The sequence below is a fragment of the Stegostoma tigrinum genome, chromosome 5 (assembly GCF_030684315.1).
Source record: "Stegostoma tigrinum isolate sSteTig4 chromosome 5, sSteTig4.hap1, whole genome shotgun sequence".
Taxonomy (NCBI): Eukaryota; Metazoa; Chordata; class Chondrichthyes; order Orectolobiformes; family Stegostomatidae; genus Stegostoma; species Stegostoma tigrinum.
The window spans coordinates 129,837,459-129,856,705 of NC_081358.1; the positions used below are offsets into that span (position 1 = coordinate 129,837,459).

At 51.6% G+C, this 19,247-nt stretch overlaps 1 long non-coding RNA gene across 1 annotated transcript; it reads left to right on the top strand.

The window, feature by feature from the left end:
- Positions 1-14,974: 14,974 nt before the first annotated feature.
- Positions 14,975-16,626, top strand: LOC132209629 (uncharacterized). Its single transcript, XR_009445812.1, has 3 exons — positions 14,975-15,087; positions 15,487-15,582; positions 16,337-16,626. It is a non-coding gene; the product is annotated as an uncharacterized LOC132209629 (long non-coding RNA).
- Positions 16,627-19,247: the final 2,621 nt, after the last annotated feature.

A 19,247-nucleotide genomic window follows, 5' to 3' on the forward strand; every position in this document is an offset into this window, starting at 1 on the left:
TGGGAGCGGGCACTGTCGGAGGGTCAGTGCTGAGGGAGCGGGCACTGCCGGAGGGTCAGCGCTGAGGGAGTGCCGCACTGCCAGAGGGTCAGTGCTGAGGGAGTGGGCACTGTCGGAGGGTCTGTGCTGAGGGAGTGGGCACTGTCGGAGGGTCAGTGCTGAGGGAGCGGGCACTGTCGGAGGGTCAGTGCTGAGGGAGCGGGCACTGTCGGAGGGTCAGTGCTGAGGGAGCGGGCACTGTCGGAGGGTCAGTGCTGAGGGAGCGGGCACTGTCGGAGGGTCAGTGCTGAGGGAGCGGGCACTGTCGGAGAGTCAGTGCTGAGGGAGCGCCGCACTGCCGGAGGGTCAGTGCTGAGGGAGTGGGCACTGTCGGAGGGTCAGTGCTGAGGGAGCGGGCACGGTCGGAGGGTCAGTGCTGAGGGAGTGGGCACTGTCAGAGGGTCAGTGCTGAGGGAGCGCCGCACTGTCGGAGGGTCAGTGCTGAGGGAGTGGGCACTGTCGGAGGGTCAGTGCTGAGGGTGCAGGCACTGCCGGAGGGTCAGTGCTGAGGGATGGGCACTGTCAGAGGGTCAGTGCTGAGGGAGTGGGCACTGTCGGAGGGTCAGTGCTGAGGGAGTGGGCACTGTCAGAGGGTCAGTGCTGAGGGAGCGCTGCACTGTCGGAGGGTCAGTGCTGAGGGAGTGGGCACTGTTGGAGGGTCAGTGCTGAGGGTGCGGGCACTGCCAGAGGGTCAGTGCTGAGGGAGTGGGCACTGTCGGAGGGTCAGTGCTGAGGGAGCGGGCACGGTCGGAGGGTCAGTGCTGAGGGACTGGGCACTGTCAGAGGGTCAGTGCTGAGGGAGTGGGCACTGTCGGAGGGTCAGTGCTGAGGGACTGGGCACTGCCAGAGGGTCAGTGCTGAGGGAGTGGGCACTGTCGGAGGGTCAGTGCTGAGGGAGCGGGCACGGTCGGAGGGTCAGTGCTGAGGGACTGGGCACTGTCAGAGGGTCAGTGCTGAGGGAGCGCCGCACTGTCGGAGGGTCAGTGCTGAGGGACTGGGCACTGTCGGAGGGTCAGTGCTGAGGGAGCAGGCACTGTCGAAGGGTCAGTGCTGAGGGAGCGCCGCACTGTTGGAGGGTCAGTGCTGAGGGAGCGGGCATTGCCGGAGGGTCAGTGCTGAGGGAGCGGGCACTGTCGGAGGGTCAGTGCTGTGGGCGCGGGCACTGTCGGAGGGTTAGTGCTGAGGAACTAAATGCAATATGTCCAAATTTGCAGATGACACACATCTGGGTTGGAGGGTGAGCAGTGAGGAGGAAGCAGAGATGATTCTGGGTGATTTGGACAGGCTGAGTAAGTGGATAAATGCATGGCCAATGCAGTATAATGTGGATAAAGATGAAGGCATCCATAATAAAAACGGGAAGAACTGCAGGTGCTGTAAATCAGGAACAAAAACAGCATTGTTGGAAAAGCTCAGCAGGTCTGACAGCATCTATGAAGGAGAAAACAGAGTTAACGTTTCAGGTCTGGTGACCCTTTCTCAAAACAGAGGGTTCTGAGGAAGGGTCACTGGACCTGAAATGTTAACTCTGTTTTCTCCGTGAAGATATTTATGTTGGCAGCACAACTAGGAAGTTGCATAATTATCTGAACAGTGATAGGTTGGTGTAGGGGATGTGCCAAAAGCTCTGGGTGTCCTTGTACACCAGTTGCTGAAATTATACTTTAAGGTGGAGCGGACAGTGAAGAGGTTAATGTTAATTTGTTTATTCATTCTGGGGGTGAGAGTGTCGCTGGTCAGGTAGCATTTATTGTCCATCCCTAATTGCCCAGAGGGTAGTCAAGAGTCAGCCACACTGCTGTGGGTCTGGAGTCACATGTAGGCCAGACCAGGTAAGGATGGCAATTTCATTCCCTAAAGGATATTAGTGAACCAGCTGGGTTTTATGACAATTGAATAAGTGAGGTGATTTCTGAGGGGTTGGTTAGTAATGTTGGTTGGATGGTTGGTTTCTGATACAGATTGATACTAACAGCCTAGATTTAACTCCCACACTGCGTGATGTTACCGTGAGGGGCTCTGCTTCTCAAGCACTCTCCCGTTTGAGGCATGGTGACCCTCAGGTTAAATCAACATCAGCTGTCTCTTTCAGATAAGAGACAGAACAGGCCTATATTCTGAGGGAGGGTCACTCGACCTGAAAGGTCAATTCTGATTTATCCCCGCGGCACAGTGGCTCAGTGGTTAGCACTGCAGCCTCACAGCACCAGGGACCCAGGTTCGATTCCAGCCTCGGGTAACTGTCTGTGTGGAGTTTGCACGTTCTCGCCGTGTCTGCGTGGGTTTCCTCCGGGTGTTCCGGTTTCCTCCCACAGTCCAAAGATGTGCAGGCTAGGTGGATTGGCCATGCTAAATTGCCCGTAGTGTTCAGGGATGTGTGGGTTATAGGGGGATGGGTCTGGGTGGGATGCTTCAAGGGGCAGCGTGGACTTGTTGGGCCGAAGGGCCTGTTTCCACACGTAGGGAATCTAATCTAATACTGCCAGACCCACTGAGCATTTTTAGCAATTTCCGGTTTTGCTCCTATGGTGCACTGGACGATACGTTTACATGGTCACTATCAGATTTGGTTTTTAGTACAGATTGTGTTGAATTATAATTTCACCATCTGCATTCAAGCCCAGGTCCCCAGAACATTGGCCTGGAGTTTCTAGGCTACTTGCCTGGACATTATACCAGCCCCTCCCCAGTTGGGTGTAAACAGCCGGGGTTTCATCAGCTCTGGCATCACACCATGGCATGTCAGTCTTTTGCCCTTAGTAACCACTGCCACTACTTTTTATGACTTGTACACCTTCACCCTGATCTCTCTGTTTCTTGACCTCATTTACTTCTCCAGAAATTTGCTGCCTCTCTGTTCCTCCTCACAAAATGTTTGCTCAATTCTCCAGTTTGAAGTCCTTTTGCTAATTCCATGCTGTTTGTTGGGGTTCATTAATGCCTTCCTAGATTTGAACATAGCCCTACTCTGTGTCAGTGACATCTCTTCTTTTGATCTCCTCCTTTGAAAACTCTCATATCTCTGCCTTTACTCTTTTTCCTGGTCTTGAACTCACAATCTGTGCCCTCTACCCCTCGCCCTGTCACCGCAGCCATGCCCCTGTCTCTCTGTCCTGAATTCCTGTGGCTTCTCGCTGTGCTGCTGCCCTCTGTCTGACTGGGTGTGTCACAAGCTGGGATCACTCTGTTTCTCCACCTTCTGGGCAATTAGGGATGGGCAATAAATGCTGCAATAAACCAACACACACATTCCCTTAATAAAGACTAGAGTTGGTCATATTTGGGATCCTCTTGTTCTTTGCTCTGACCTCTCTAGCAGACCCTGATTAATGTGATGACAAACAGTGCTTGAGGATTTACCAGAAATAAATTATATTTTCCATTGAACAATGCTTCTTAGAAAAGGATCACCAACTCCAATTTTCCACTTACACAAGGGATATCAGAAAGATTTGCATCAAAGGTTTTTGTAGCAGATTAATGCAGAAAAAACAAAGGACAAAGTAACAAGGAGTGGATTCAGTGATGAGAACGATCGAAAGGAGGTCAATTGAGGGCTCGGACCTGTGCAGGATGGTGCACTCTGTCAGGTTCCACTGTTACAGGCCTCAACCAAATATGATGTTGTCCATCAAAATGGAGACATTAGCTCAGCAGTGACCTTCCCTCTATCAGAAGGTCACTAGTGATGATTTGCTGATGATTACATAATGTTCAGCACCATTCGTGACTCCTCAGATACTGAAGCAGTTCATGTTCACATGTAACAGGATCTGGACAATATCTAGGCTCATGCTGGCAAGGGGCAAAGGATCCTTGAGATCGGTCTGCCTTTCTAGACCATTTGAGTCTGGTATTTTTCCTTTAGTGAGGTGGGAACATTGGCCACTCTAGGCGTAGAGAAAAGCTGGCATTTAGATTGGGGGTCATCATGAAGGGGATAGCAGGCAGGAAGGGCTAGAGGGCCTTCTGCAGTTCCTGGTTTTTATCTCTCCAATCCCACCGCACCTCCCCCAGATCGAGGGAAGGTTTGAAGAATATGTTCCACTCTCTCAACCCCACTTGAGATCCACTCGAACCTGTGTTCACTCTGCCCACAACCATCCCTCTGACATGGTCCCCTCTCAGTGATCCCTCCTACTGCTTTCTCTCAGAGATTACTGACACAATACTTCACTCCCTTTGCCCCCTCCACATCTCGTGCTACCAATTTCTGTTTTACACCTTGGGGGATATTTGTTAAGTTCCCTGTTAGGTTAACTATCATTCTCCTCTCCTGCTCTCACTTCTCCCGATCTTACATTTTCCTCCCCCTCCTGCCCAGCTGGCAGCATTTGAGCAGCATCTCCTTTGAGGATTTCATCTGACGTGGTCAGAAACTGTCTGCTTGGGATTCCTCACAGAATAGTTACAGCACAGAAGGAGTTGATTCGGCCCATTGTGTATGTGCTAGTGCTCTGGAAAACCCACTTAGCCAGAGCTGCTCCTGTGACAACGCACACTCCTGCTGACCCTGCCCTCCCCCACAGTCTCAGACAGTACATTCCAGACCCTAACCCCTCGAGTGAACCTGCCTCCCCCACACCCTCAGACAGTACATCCCAGACCCTAACCCCTCGAGGGACCCTGCCCTCCCCCACACTCTCAGACAGTACATTCCAGACCCTAACCCCTCGAGTGAACCTGCCCTCCCCCACACTCTCAGACAGTACATTCCAGACCCTAACCCCTCGAGGGACCCTGCCCTCCCCCACACTCTCAGACAGTACATTCCAGACCCCAACCCCTCGAGGGACCCTGCCCCCCGACACTCTCAGACAGTACATTCCAGACCCTAACCACTAGCTGTGGTTTGGATACATGATTGGGAAACACTTTGAGGGAAATGGCTCAAACACAGGTAAATGGGACCAGACAATTTGGGGATTGTGGTTGGTGTGGGCTTGTTGGACTGAAGGATCTATTCCGGTGCTTTATAACTCTGGCTGTCCATGTTTCTCCTCACAAAACATATCACCTCTCACTTCTCTGCGTTGAACCTGTCTGCCCACTCTACCTTTTGAAGGTTGACATTGTCCTTTTCAAGTTCACAATTCCCTCAAGTTTGAAATCATCCACCAATGTTGAAACTGTCCTCTGCACACCAAACTCTCATTCATTAACATTTATCAGGAGAAGTGAGAGACCCAGTATCAAACCTTTGGGAAATTCATGACAAATATTCCCCAGCCCAAAAAAAATCCATTAGGTTTTACTCTGTTTCCTGCCCCTCAGCCGAAGTTGTATCCATGTTGTTATTGTCCCTGTTACAGCGTGGTCTGTAACTGCCCTCACAAGGCTATTGTGTGGCACTGTAACAAACACCTTCTGGAAATCTGTGTGTACCCACAATAACAGTGTTACCCTCTTTAACCCTTCTAAAGCTCCGCAATAAACCTCCCACTAGTTAATTGAACATAACTGGATCATTTTCTCTCTCTCTCTCTTAGCCTCCAAGGAGTCTTGGCTGAGGTTCCCCAAACTTTCACCCCTGGTGGAATGTACTGACACTGTACCTGAAGTGATTGTAAAGATCAGCCATTGATTTAGATTTAGTACAGCACAGGAACAGGCACCTTGACCCAACAGGTCTGTGCTGACCATGATGCCATTTTAAACTATTCCAAACTGCCCACACATGAACAGTCTCCCTCTATTTACTGCCTGCCCATGCCTCTGTCTAAATGCCTCAACATTGCTATAGTCTCTGGCCCTAGCACCTCCACTGGCAGTGCGTTCCTGGCACCTACCTCCTTCTGTGTAGATTTGCCAACTTTGGGTACATTTAAGTCATCATTGGACAAGCATATGGACGTACATGGAATAGTGTAGGTTAGATGGGCTTGAGATCGGTATGACAGGTTGGCACAACATCGAGGGCCGAAGGGCATGTACTGTGCTGTAATGTTCTATTCTGTTATTACCTCACACATCTCCTTTTAACTTACTCCCTCTCACCTTAAATCTATGCCCCTGAGTATTTGATATATTCACTCTGGGGAAAGGTCTCTGACTATCTACGTTATCCTGTTCCAGTCTTTTCTGACTGGGGCCCACATTTTATCCCTGCTTGATCATGGCTTATCCCATTGAAGTAACCCTTTTTGAATTTAGAAATTCTGTTTTGCTTGTTCATTGCTTTTTTAAAAAATCATTAATGAATTCAGAGGCTTTGTTTTCTTCACTTGCAGGGGCTGGTGTTCCCATGTGTCTGCTGTCTTTGTCCTTCTCGATGGAAGTGCCTGTGGGTTTGGAAGGTGCTGTCTGAGGATCTTTGGTGAATTTCTGCAGTGCATCTTGTAGATGGTACACACTGCTGCTACTGAGCGTCGGTGGGTGGAGTGAGTGGGATGCTTGTGGATGTGGTGCCGATCAAGCGGCTGCTTTGTCCTGGATGGTGTCAAGGTTCTTGAGTGTTGTTGGGGCTGCACCCATCCAGGCAAGTGGGGAGTATTCCATCACACTCCTGGCTTGTGCCTTGGAGATGGTGGGACAGGCTTTAGGGAGTCAGGAGGTGAGTTACTTGCTGCAGTATTCCCAGCTTCCGGCGTGTTCTGGTACCCAGTGTGTTTATGTGGGGAGTCCAGTTGAGTTTCTGGTCAATGGTAACCCCCAGGATGATGATAGTGGGGGATTCACTGACAGTAACACCATTGAATGTCAAAGCTCGATGGTTAGATTATCTCTTATTGGTGATGGTCACAGCCTGGCATTTGTGTGACACGAATGTCACTTCTGACTTGTCAGCCCAAGCCTGGATATTGTCCAGATCTTGTTACATGTGAACACGGACTGCTTCAGTATCTGAGGAGTTACGAATGTTGCTGAACATTGTGCAACCCTCATTGAACATCCCCACTTCTGACCTTATGATGGAGGGAAGGTCATTGATGAAACAGGTGAAGATGGTTGGGCCGAGGACACTACCCTGAGGGACCCCTGCAGAGATGTCCTGGAGCTGAAGTGATTGATCTCCAACAACCACAACCATCTTCCAATGTGTCAGGTATGACTCTATCGAGCAGAGAGTTTGCCCAATGATTCCAGTAGTGCTGTATGGGAAGAACTTGCTTAGAGATGTTCAGGAGCAGAAGTCTTCAGTGCTGTTGCTGGAGCGTTGTTATGGATAATCCTGGAAACTACAGATCTGTGAGTCTCACATCAGTGGTAGGGAAATGATTGGAAAAGATTCTCAGGGGCATTTAGAAGCAAATGGGCTGATTAGCAACAGCTTAGTTTTACACCGGGGGAGGTCGTGCCACACTAACTTGATCGAGCCTTTTGAGGCTGTGATAAAAATGATTGATGAGGGAAAAGCGGTTAATGTTGTCTACGTGGATTCAGTAAAGCCTTTGGCAGGGTTCCTCATGGCAGGCTGGTACAAAAGGTGAAGTCACTTGGTATCGGGGTGAGCTGGCAGGATAGATACTAAGATAACAAGGTGTAGAGCTGGATGAACACAGCAGGCCAAGCAGCATCAGAGGAGCAGGAAAGCTGATATTTCAGGCCTAGACCCTTCATCAGAAAGATACAGAACTGGCTTAGTCATAGGAGACAGAGGGTAGGGTGAAAGATGCTTTTCAGAACAGATGGCTGTGACCTAGTGGGATCAGTGCTGGGACCTCTGCTGTTTGTGATCTACATAAATGATTTGGATGATACAAAGATTGGTGGAGTTGCAGATAGTGAGGAGGATTGCCAGAGGTTACAGTAGGACATAGATCAGTTGGAGACATGGAAAGATAAGAAGCAGATGGCGTTTAATCGGGGCAAATGTGAAGTGATGCTTTTTGGAAGATCAACTGCAGGTGGAAATTATACAGTGAATGGCAGAAACTCTAGGAGTATTGATACGCAGAGGGATCCGGGTGTGCAGGTCCACAGATCACTGAAGGTGGCAGCACAGGTAGATAAGGCAGTAAAAAAGGCTTATGGCATGCTCCCTTCACTGGATTGGGCATTGAGTGTAAGGAGAGACAGGTTACGCTGCAGCTTTATAGAACTTTAGTTCGGCCACACTTGGAATATGGAATACAGTTCTGGTCACCACAGCACCAGAAGGATGTGGATGCTTTGGAGAGGGTACAGACAAGGTTTACCAGGATGAAGCCTGGGATGGGGGACTTTAGCTACAAAGAAAGATTAGATAGACTCTGATGAAGGGTCTAGGCCCGAAACGTCAGCTTTTGTGCTCCTGAGATGCTGCTGGGCCTGCTGTGTTCATCCAGCCTTACATTTTATTATATTAGATAGAGTGGGTTTGTTTTCACTGGAATGCAGGAGGTTGAGGGGCAATCTAATGGAAGCTTAAAAGATTGTGAATGGCATGGATAGAGTGGAAAGTATGAGGCTTTTTCCCAGGGTCAATTACCAGGGGACACAGGTTCAAGGTGCGAGAGGGTAAATTTTAAAGGGATGTGCCGGGAACCACAAAGTGCGGTGAGTGCCTGGAACTTGTTGTCAGACGAGGTGGTGGAAGAGGTGGTTCCCCTCCAAGCCACTCACCATCCTGAAAGGCTGGAATTCCCTCCCAAATAACACTGTGGGTTAACCTACAGCACATGGACTGCAGCGGTTCAAGAAGGCAGCTCACCACCACCTTCTCAAGGCGAAAACTAGGGAAGGGCAGTAAAGGTCTCCATTGTTGCTAGGCCTTCCTGTATGGTCCATTGCCCCCTCAAAGTCATACAGCATGGAAACAGACCCTTCGGTCCAACCAGTCCATGCCAGACATGATCCCAAACTAAACCACCTGCCTGGTCCCGGCCCACTCCCCTCCAAACCATCGCTATTTATTACCCACTCAAATATCTTTTAAACATTGTAATTGTAACATTGGGACCTGTACAAGAAGGACGGGTTGCATCTGAACTGGAAGGGGACCAATGTCCTGGGTGGAAGGTTTGCTCGAGTAGTTCGAGAGGGTTTAAACTAGTATGGCAGGGGGGTGGGAACCTGAGCTGTATACCAGAGGTGAGCGTTGATGCAGGTGAGGCAGTAGCAAGAGGTAGACCAGCTAGTGGGAAGGATTTTCCTGGGAAGGAACCAAGGGATCGGTTAAAGTGTGTTTGCTTTAATGCAAGGAGTATCAGGAATAAAAGTGATGAACTTAGAGCATGGATCAGTACCTGGTGCTATGATGTTGTGGCCATAACAGAGACATGGGTTTCTCATGGGCTGGAATGGTTGCTGGATATTCCAGGGTTTAGAACATTTAAAAAGAATAGGGAGGGGGGAAAAAGAGGAGGGAGTGTAGCACTACTAATCAGAGAGGGTATCACAGCTACAGAAGCTTCCATTGTCGAGGAAGATCTGCCTACTGAGTCAGTATGGGTGGAAATTAGGAACAGCAAGGGAGTAGTCACCTCGTTAGGGGTTTACTACAGGCCCCCCAATAGCAGCAGGGAGATTGTAGAAAGCATAGGTCGACAGATTTTGGAAAAGTGTGGACGCAGTAGGGTTGTTGTAATGGGTGACTTTAACTTTCCTAATATTGATTGGAACCTCCTTCGAGCAGAAGATTTGAATGGAGCTGTTTTTGTAAGGTGTGTTCAGGAGGGTTTCCTAACGCAGTACGTTGACAGGCCGACGAGGGGAGAGGCCATTCTAGACTTGGTGCTCGGAAACGAGCCGGGGCAGGTATCAGATCTTGTGGTGGGAGAGCATTTTGGTGATAGTGACCATAACACACTCTCATTCTACATAGCTATGGAGAAGGAGAGGATTAGGCAGAATGGGAGGATATTTAATTGGGGAAGAGGAAACTATGATGCGATTAGACACGAGTTAGGAAGCATGGACTGGGAGCAGTTGTTCCATGGTAAGGGAACTATAGACATGTGGAGATGGTTTAAGGAACAGTTGTTGGGAGTGATGAGTAAATATGTCCCTCTGAGACAGGCAAGACGGGGTAAGATAAAGGAACCTTGGATGACGAGAGCGGTGGAGCTTCTAGTGAAAAGGAAGAAGGTAGCTTACATAAGGTGGAGGAAGCTAGGGTCAAGTTCAGCTAGAGAGGATTACATGCAGGCAAGGAAGGAGCTCAAAAATGGTCTGAGGAGAGCCAGGAGGGGGCACGAGAAAGGCTTGGCAGAAGGAATCCGGGAAAACACAAAGGCATTTTACACTTACGTGAGGAATAAGAGAATGGTCAAAGAAAGAGTAGGGCCGATCAGGGATAGCATAGGGAACTTGTGTGTGGAGCCTGAGGAGGTAGGGGAAGCCCTAAATGAGTTTTTTGCTTCTGTCTTTACGAAAGAAACGACCTGTGTAGTGAATGAAACCTTTGAAGAGCAGGTGTGCATGCTGGAATGGATAGAGATAGAGGAAGCTGATGTACTGAAAATTTTGTCAAACATTAAGATTGACAAGTCGCCAGGCCCGGATCAGATTTGTCCTCGGCTGCTTTGGGAAGCGAGAAATGCAATTGCTTCGCCACTTGCGAAGATCTTTGCATCCTCGCTCTCCACTGGAGTCGTACCTGAGGACTGGAGAGAGGCAAATGTAATTCCTCTCTTCAAGAAAGGAAATAGGGAAATCCCCGGCAATTATAGACCGGTAAGTCTCACGTCTGTTGTCTGCAAGGTGTTAGAAAGGATTCTGAGGGATAAGATTTATGACCATCTGGAAGAGCATGGCTTGATCAAATACAGTCAACACGGCTTTGTGAGGGGTAGGTCATGCCTTACAAACCTTATCGAGTTTTTTGAGGATGTGACTAGGAAGGTTGATGAGGGTCGAGCTGTGGATGTGGTGTATATGGACTTCAGTAAGGCATTTGATAAGGTTCCCCATGGAAGGCTCATTCAGAAGGTCAGGAGGAATGGGATACAGGGGAACTTAGCTGCTTGGATACAGAATTGGCTGGCCAACAGAAGACAGCGAGTGGTAGTAGAAGGAAAAGATTCTGCCTGGAAGTCAGTGGTGAGTGGGGTTCCACAGGGCTCTGTCCTTGGGCCTCTACTGTTTGTAATTTTTATTAATGACTTGGACGAGGGAATTGAAGGATGGGTCAGCAAGTTTGCAGACGACACAAAGGTCGGAGGTGTCGTTGACAGTGTAGAGGGCTGTTGTAGGCTGCAGCGGGACATTGACAGGATGCAGAGATGGGCTGAGAGGTGGCAGATGGAGTTCAACCTGGATAAATGCGAGGTGATGCATTTTGGAAGGTCGAATTTGAAAGCTGAGTACAGGATTAAGGATAGGATTCTTGGCAGCGTGGAGGAACAGAGGGATCTTGGTGTGCAGATACATAGATCCCTTAAAATGGCCACCCAAGTGGACAGGGTTGTTAAGAAAGCATATGGTGTTTTGGCTTTCATTAACAGGGGGATTGAGTTTAAGAGTCGTGAGATCTTGTTGCAGCTCTATAAAACTTTGGTTAGACCGCACTTGGAATACTGCGTCCAGTTCTGGGCGCCCTATTATAGGAAAGATGTGGATGCTTTGGAGAGGGTTCAGAGGAGGTTTACCAGGATGCTGCCTGGACTGGAGGGCTTATCTTATGAAGAGAGGTTGACTGAGCTCGGTCTCTTTTCATTGGAGAAAAGGAGGAGGAGAGGGGACCTAATTGAGGTATACAAGATAATGAGAGGCATAGATAGAGTCGATAGCCAGAGACTATTTCCCAGGGCAGAAATGGCTAGCACGAGGGGTCATAGTTTTAAGCTGGTTGGTGGAAAGTATAGAGGGGATGTCAGAGGCAGGTTCTTTACGCAGAGAGTTGTGAGAGCATGGAATGCGTTGCCAGCAGCAGTTGTGGAAGCAAGGTCATTGGGGTCATTTAAGAGACTGCTGGACATGCATATGGTCACAGAAATTTGAGGGTGCATCCATGAGGATCAATGGTCGGCACAACATTGTGGGCTGAAGGGCCTGTTCTGTGCTGTACTGTTCTATGTTCTATGTTCTATGTTCTAATTGCGTCAGCGTCCAACACTTCCTCAGGAAATTCATACCACGCACGAGCCACCCTCTGTGTCAAACAATTTGCCTCTCACGTCTTTTTTTAAAAAAATCTTGCTCCTCTCACCTTACAAACACACCCCCAGTCTTGAAAATTCAAACCCCGACCAGCCGCCATCGCCCCCAGCCTCCAGCGCCCCCGACAATCCCCCAACAACCCCCGATCAGCCGCCATCGACACCGGCCATCGCCCCCATCCCCCCCCCGCACCACCGACCAGCCACCATCCCCGCCCCCATCCCCCCCCCACACCACCGACCAGCCACCATGCCCCCCATCACCCCCACCCCCCCACCACCACCCCCATCCCCCCTCACCACCACCACCACCCCATCCCCCCCCACCAGCCACCACCCCCCAATCACCCCACAACCAGCCACCACCCCCCCCACCAGCCACCATCCCCCAGCCCCCCACCACCCCCACCAGCCACCATCCCCACCATCCCCCCAACCAGCCCCCATCCCCCATCCCCACCATCCCCCCCCAACCAGCCACCATCACCACCATCACCCCCCAACACCCCTCCATTCCCCCCCCACCAGCCACCATCCTCACCATACCCCCCCCACCAGCCATCCCCCCCACCAGCCACCATCCCCACCATCCCCCCCAACCAGCCACCATCCCCACCATCCCCCCCCACCAGCCATCCCCCCAACCAGCCACCATCCCCACCATCCCCCCCCACCAACACCCCACCAGCCACCATCCCCCCCACCAGCCACCATCCCCACCATCCCCCCCAACCAGCCACCATCCCCACCATCCCCCCCCACCAACACCCCACCAGCCACCATCCCCACCATCCCCCCCCACCAACACCCCACCAGCCACCATCCCCACCATCCCCCCCCACCAACACCCCACCAGCCACCATCCCCACCATCCCCCCCCACCAACACCCCACCAGCCACCATCCCCCCCACCAGCCACCATCCCCACCATCCCCCCCAACCAGCCACCATCCCCACCATCCCCCCCCACCAACACCCCACCAGCCACCATCCCCACCATCCCCCCCCACCAACACCCCACCAGCCACCATCCCCACCATTCCCCCCCCCACCAACACCCCACCAGCCACCATCCCCCCCACCAGCCACCATCCCCCCCCCACCAACACCGGTCCAGCCACCATCCCCAACATCCCCCCCACCAACACCCCACCAGCCACCATCCCCCCCACCAGCCACCATCCCCCCCCCACCAACACCGGACCAGCCACCATCCCCAACATCCCCACCACCAACACCCCACCAGCCACCATCCCCACCATCCGCCCCACCAAACACCCCACCAGCCACCATCCCCCCCACCCCCATCAAGCCACCATCGCCCCCAACACCCTCGCCACCGACCATCACCCCCAACCCTCCCCATCCCCCCCGCACCACCGACCAGCCACCAACCCCCCATCACCCCACAAGCCACCATCCCCACCCCATCCCCGACAAGCCACCATCCCCACCCCACCCCCAACAAGCCACCAATCCTCCCCAAACCCCTCATCACCGACCATCCCCCCATCCCCTCGCCCCCGACCATCCCCCCCACCCCCTCACCCCCGACCATCCCCCTCATCCCCGACCATCCCCCCCACCCCCTCACCCCCGACCATCCCCCTCACCCCCGACCATCCCCCCCACCCTCTCACCACCGACCATCCCCCCACTCCCCCGACAGCCAACCACCCCCAATGTCCCCCCCAACCACCCCCCGACAGCCAACCGGCCACAATCCCCCCACCCAACCACCCCCCGACAGCCAATCAGCCACAATTCCCCCCAACCACCCCCCAACAGCCAATCAGCCACAATTCCCCCCCAAACCACCCCCCGACAGCCAATCAGCCACAATCCCTCCCAACCACCCCCCCAACAGCCAATCAGCCACAATTCCCCCCCAAACCACCCCCCGACAGCCAATCAGCCACAATCCCTCCCAACCACCCCCCCCCGACAGCCAGTCAGCCACAATCCCCCCAACCACCCCCCCGACAGCCAATCAGCCACAATCCCCCCCAACCACCCCCCCCCGACAGCCAACCAGCCACAACTCCCCCCAACCACCCCCCCCCGACAGCCAATCAGCCACAATCCCCCCTAAACCACCCCCCCCGACAGCCAATCAGCCACAATTCCCCCCAACCACCCCCCCCGACAGCCAATCAGCCACAATTCCCCCCCCCAAACCATCCGCCGACAGCCAATCAGCCACAACTCCCCCCAACCACCCTCCCTGACAGCCAATCAGCCACAATCCCCCCCAACCACCCCCCCGACAGCCAATCAGCCACAATCCCCCCCAACCACCCTCCCTGGCGGCCAATCAGCCACAATCCCCCCAACCACCCCCCCCGACAGCCAATCAGCCACAATCCCCCCCAACCACCCTCCCTGACGGCCAATCAGCCACTATCCCCCCAACCACCCCCCCCCGACAGCCAATCAGCCACATTTCCCCCCCCCCCACCACCCCTCGACAGCCAATCAGCCACAATCCCTCCCAACCACCCCCCCCTCCCCGAGCTGGAGCTGGAAAGAGTTTTTATAAATAACAGCTAGATGTCCTGAAACTCTCCATGCCCCAAGAATGACAACTTCCCCCTCGGGGATGAAGATGTGAAGGTGAGGGAAGAGGTGGGCTGAGGGGAATGGGAGCAGGGTGACAGGGACCCTATCCCGGAGGGAGAGAAGTGCCCCTGGAGAGATGTTTACGACAGTCTGGGTCTGAGTGAATGGTCCCTGATCCTGGTTCAGCACCAAATCTGTCCCGTCTCTCTGAGGGTCTGATGTTCCTTCTCTCGCCCTCATTCTCTGTGTTTCTGACTGCGTTTATTTGCCTTCCTCTGGTCTGCAGTCAGTGGAGGGTTAATGCGGACACATTCTCCCCAATCCCTCCCTCCCTCTCTCTCTCTCTATTGCGAGTACAGCCTTGTCCTCTGCACTGTCTGAGCGAGTTGCAGCGCAGTGTCTCTGATCCTGGGATCTTGCCTGCCCGTCCCCAGCGAACCCCGAGTGGGGCGAGACCCTGTGGCACCGGGTAAGGGTCAGCACGCTAGCTGCATTGTCTAAATAAGGGAGCGCAGCTGCAGCTTCTGCTGTTCGGGCGAGCAACCGGGGAGAGAAGCAACAAGAGCGGGGCACAAACCCTGAAAAATACCCGGGGCGGGGCGGGGGGGGTGTAGGGTCTGGCTGCACGATAGGGGCTTTATTAACGAGGCAAAGAACCCCCAGGGTAACAGTGGAAATATTAATGTGCGGTTCCACTCTGGGTGACGAGGATTTAAATAACTGGGCGAATTATGAAGGGATGTTTAATTAATTAATGACTGATTTGATAATTAAAACCAGAACAAATGCTAACTGGGCTCGTTAGTCGTGTAATTAAGAACGGGACAATTAATAAGTGATTACTTTTGTTTCGCATTGCTGGTGACAGGGCTTGGAAGACTGAGTTGGCGTTTCAGAGAATGGTTGAGTCAATGACATTGCTGTGGGTCTGGAGTCACATGTAGGCCAGGCCAGGCCAGACCAGGTAAGGGTGGCAGTTTCCTTCCCTGAAGGACACGGGTGAACCAGGTCTGACAGGTTTGGGGTAATGACTAACAGGCAACTAACAAATGGACAATGAACAGGAGCGTGAATAATGGGACATAATTAACGGCCAAATAACAAGACGTGTCTAGAGATATCAACATATACAATTCAGGAATAACCAGGAGAGTTCATGAGGAAATGATTTTGAGGGCCAGTCATTCACTGGAAAACAAGACTATTATTAGTCAAAGTTAGTAAATGAAGTTCATCTATTTATTTATTTTAACAGTTATTTGGGGCAATAAATTGGGATGTTCTTTTCTGCAGATTAGTTGAGCAGTTATTAACTAATTATTGAGGCATTCCTTTGAAGAGTAATCCCTCCAGACTGAATAGATCATATCCTGTTCGCCAGTAAGATTGCTGAGATAACTCTAAACTTGCTAGCAGGCTGTCAACAAAGACCGAGAGAGAGAGAGAGAGTGAGTGAATGTGTGAGTAGGAGCCCATACCCGAGAGAGAGAGAGAGAGACACAGACTGACTGTCTGTACCCCAGTGAGCGTCTGTGTGTCTGAGACAGAAATTAAATGATATCCCTGAGGTGTGAATGTGATGTTCATTTGAAAAGGTAATTTGAGAGATGTTGAGTGATATTGGTGTTGGTGCCAGTTCCTGAGCTGATGATAATTGTTGGGGTGGGATATTGCACTGTGTGTGTTTTAATGGGTGTTTGATGTTTCCTGTTGTATAGAAACTGAGAGTCCATGAGGATTCCTTGTGCCGTGGCCCGTTGTCTGAGTGATGAACACAATCATCTGGCTAGAGACCATCATCAGCTTCACTTATCCCTCGTAGGAACTACCTGTGACTCCCTTTCGCACTGAGCTTTACTCACCCTGATTGCTTTCAGAATTCTTGCTGTTTCCTTTGGGACTCCGTCTGCTGGTCTCCTGGAGTTGCTCGGCCACACAATGCCAATACGAAGGGGCCATGTGGCTCCCCAGAACACCTTCCTTGACACCATCATCCGCAAACTGGAGGGTCGCAGTAAGTGTCCAAGAGCCATGTTAGCAGCTCCTTGTGACAGACACAGGGAGGGATCTGTGAGAGAGAGGGAGAGACTAATATTAACACAAAAGTGAAATGGACAGTGTGCAAGACATAATGATGATAACAGCCAGGGAGACGACTAGAACTGTGAGTCAGATTAATGGGGGAGGGGTATTGGCAGACGATGAAAGAGACAAACATGGGGTGGAGGCAGGGGTCATGTGGGGGGGGGGGGCAGAGGCAGAGAGAGAGCCAGCAAGACCCACACTTTCTCTCTCTCTACCCCTCCCTCTCCTGCTCCACCCAATCCCTGTCTGTCTGTCTGTCTGTCTGTCTGTCCATCTCTTATCCCTCATCCCTCACCCCTCACCCACCCCCCCGCCCTTCGCTCTGTGTTGAGGGATACGAGGGAGGGGGGAGGAAGGGGCCCTCAAACAGCTGGTGAGGGGAGTGTGCTATCAGAATCTATAAATACTCTGCAGCAAGCCCTGACAATCCAATGGCTTTGAATGTTGAGGTTTACAGGAATTGCACGTGGGCCTGGCTGCGGTTAATGGGGACAGTGCCACCTGGGAGCTGCAATCAGCGAGAACGTGAGGGGAGGAGAAGGCTGTATAAGAGCAGATTGGATAGTACAGGGGAGAAAGGGCACCACCGTTCCCTCAAAAAGAATGGAGGGAGAGACAGAGGAAGGAACAGGAAGCCACTCGGCCCTCAACTCTGTTCAGCCATTCAGTTGATCCTGGCTGATGTGTGACCTGACTCCTTTAACCCACCACATCTACCTTAACACCTCAGCACTGACCGCCTCCTGCCCCAGGCAGCGCTGTGTTCCCTCAATGCTGACCCGATGACTGCCATGATGTGGAGGTGCTGGTGTTGGACTGGGGTGGACAAGGTCAGAAGTCACATTGACACCAGGTTATAGTCCCACAGATTTATTTGAAAACACAAGCTTTCGGGGCACTGCCCTTTGTCAGGTGAAGGGCACAGAATTTACAGGCAGAGAGATCATTGTTTTGATCTCTCTAACCAATCATACAGTGTGACTGGAGTATTGATAGGCTGTGATAGTAAGTGAAGGATGACCCATGATCAATTAATTGAGGCAGAGAGAGAATTCCAAAAATATTCAAAGTAGGATGGTACTGGAGACAAACATAATGGCTGGAATAACATGATAGGTCCAAGAGTCACATGCTGAGGGTCTAACCAAAGTAATATGTAATTCAAAGCAGTACAGACTAATTAAGGTTGAGAGATCATAACAATTTATCAAGGTGATGGTGTTAAACCAGGACAGTAAGGAGCATTTTACAGATATGGAACAGTACAGTGGGTTACATGTAGCGCAGCATGAGCCCCAGATCACTGTTGGGCCCGTCTTCAGAGGTACTGAACTTGGCTGTCAGTTTGTGCTCAGCAGTTCTGCGTGGTTGTGTATTTCAAAGGCCAGACAGGAATGTTCCCTTGGAGGACGTTTACCCGAAGATCAGAGGCTGAATGCCCTTGACCGCTGAAGTGTTCCCCCACTGGGAGGGAAAATTCCTGTCTGGCCTTTGAGATACACAACAACACAGGGTCACCAAGCAGAAACTGACAGCCAAGCTCTGCACCCATGAAACTACATGCACTAAATGCAACCCCCACCGTACCGTTCTGTCACTGTAAAATCTTCCTTACTGTCCTGTATAAACACCATCACCTGGATAACTGGTTGTGATCTCTCTACATTAATTAGTTTGCGCAGTTTGGGATTATTTGTTACTTTGGTTAGACCCTTGGCATGCGACTCTTACACCTATCATGTTATTCCAAATGTTTAGTTTGTCTCCAGCACCATCTTATTTTTTTGGAATTATCCCTCTGCCTCAAATAATTGGATTGTAGGTCATCCCCTTCGCTTACTTTACAGCTGTAGACACTTTACTCACACCGTCTGACAATTCTGATCACCTGCGAAGGTTTATTATTCAACACTCCACTCACACTATGTGTATGATTTTTTGATCTTTCTGCCTATAAATTCTGTGCCTGTGCACTTCTGTTCCCTTCACCTGACAAATGAGCAGTGCCATGAAAGCTTGTGATTTCAAATAAACCTGTCGGCCTCTCACCTGGTGTCTGTGACTTCTGACCCTCCAACAATGCAGCACTCCCTCCTTACTGCACTAAATTGGAAATGTTGGAGATGTCCCTGATATTTTGAGGAGGTTAAAGAATGTCCGTATGCTGGTGTCTGAGGCGGCAGTGCGGATACCTCCACATTTTATACCTTAGCTAACCTGAACAAGTTAAATGTGGAGGGTTCTGAATAATGCAGAGCTCTGTGGCTCAGTGACAGATACCTGTTCCCTTTAATATTTTAACAACAGCAACAAACGAGCTTTTCCCAAAATCCCTGGAGGAATACAATGGAGTTTCCAAACTGGCTTCCCCATTGTGCTCTCAGGCACTCAGGCTAATGAACAACATCACTCCTGGTGGGGGTGGGTGGGGCGGGGGTGGTGGGGGGGTGGGGGTGGGGGTGGGGGTGGGTGGGGGTGGGGGTGGGGGGTGGGGGTGGGGGTGGGGGGTGGGGGTGGGGTGGGGGTGGGGGGTGGGGGTGGGGG